The following is a 1,880-nucleotide window of genomic DNA, read 5'->3' as shown; positions in this document are numbered from 1 at the left end:
CCGGCTATTTTTTGGTTGCAGCCATTTTTTGGTTGCAGCCAACCATTGTTGGTTTGGCGGGCCGGGTTGGATTTGAACACGCCACCTTAGGTGTATATGGCTGGCGCCTTAGCCACTTGAGCCACAGGCGCTGAGCCTCAAAATTATTTTTTAAAGAAATATTAACCCCACTCTCATTCATCTTTCTTTATTCCTTTACAAATAGCCTTATAAAACATGATGACTATATTCTGGGCAATTATCCTTTTTCCCTAGTATCTCAATCATTTCTTAAACATTACTTCTGAAGTACAAAAATTAGAGATTTCAAAATGCCTTCTGAATTTATAAAGGATGGCAGCTGAATTAAGGCCATTTTGATTTGGTATTTTTATAACCCACACATAAGATGTACAGCTTTTTTACACATCTAGCCCACCTACTTAAACATTTTATCTGACCAGGTCACAATTATTTTTAAAACAGGAGTAATTGAGGGGAAATAATAATGTTCGGACCTTGAAAATTTTGTGTTTTTAAAGTTTTGTTTAGATGGTCCCCCAGACATCTTTTGAAAACTAGTTTTTACACCCAAGTATCTTACAATATGTTTGCCCAGATTAAAGCTCCAAAGTTTTCAGAGCCTTCTGGTACCAGTTTGGAAAACGCTATGTGTTTGTTTACTTGACTGTTTTATCCTCTGCTATCCTCTCTCCTCCTTTTGAAATCACTCATCCAGTGAAAATTGCAGCATTTTTGGCTCTCCTCTCACAGTGCTTAAAAGTCAAAAATGGCGGGGTGTGATGGCTCAAGCCTATAATCTTAGCACTTTGGGAGGCCAAGCTGGGAGACTCACTTGAGATCAGGAGTTTGAGACCAGCCCAGGCAAAATAACAAGCTTCTACAAAAAAATAGGAAAATTAGCTGCCTCAGCCTCTTGAGTAGCAGAGACTACAGGCACCTGCCATAATGCCCAGATAATTTTCTATATTTTTAGTAGGGTGGTAGTAAGCTCAAGGATCCTCCCATCTCAAGGTCTTTCAGAGTGCTGGGATTACAGGTGTGAGCCCCCACACCTGGCTGTGATTATTTCTTTATGACAGTTTCCTAGGAGGATAATCACTTAGGTCCAAGTGTGTGAATGTATTGACTACTTCTGTTTTTTAAGTTATGGAGTAAAGGCAATTTAACAGCTAGCTTCATTGGAGTACCAGGGAATTCTTGAGCTCTAGAAATTAAATTCTTAGGATAAATGCTAAGTGGTAGATTATAAACCCAAAGTTTATGTAAAAACTAGTTAAACTCTTTAAAAAAAAGTTAAACTCTTTAAAATCTCTTTGTGATAGGCCATTAGCAACAAAGAGAAAATAAAATGGAGAGTTTCCTTGTTTACAGTAAACTCTAACAGGCTCAGAGATGGAAGTGCAGTTCAGGAGACCTGCCCTGGCCTGCTGTAATCCTTTAACTACATTCATACCTTGGCATTCCTAACACCTGCCCTTTAAATCCCTCACTTTGCATTGCCATTGCACTTTCAGAGTCCCTCCTTATCTTTGACCTTTTTATTTAAGGATATGACTTTTGACTAACCTTTGGCCTGTGGGTCAGCAGTTAAGCTGTCCATTCTCCCAGAACTCCTTTCATCTTTTGCTTTTTTAAGGACAAAACCAGTCGTGCATAACTTATACTTATTTTGGCCAACTCAAGCTATTCTTAAGTGATGAAACCTCGTAAGGCAGGTGCTGCAAAGGGTATTCTTGAACAGAAATTATGAGAAACGAATTTTTAAAAAGAGCTTTAGACTTGGGCTTCTTAGAAAAAATTCACCCTTTCTAGTTTTGTTTCAATGTCATCTTTCAGAAGAGGCTAAAACAGTATTCTTTGTCTTTCTTTTTTTTTTT

Source organism: Otolemur garnettii, unplaced genomic scaffold, assembly GCF_000181295.1.
Source record: "Otolemur garnettii isolate 467f Iridium unplaced genomic scaffold, OtoGar3 scaffold00014, whole genome shotgun sequence".
Taxonomy (NCBI): domain Eukaryota; kingdom Metazoa; phylum Chordata; class Mammalia; order Primates; family Galagidae; genus Otolemur; species Otolemur garnettii.
The sequence above is the reverse complement of the archived record's forward strand: the minus strand, read 5'-3'. Positions refer to the sequence as shown.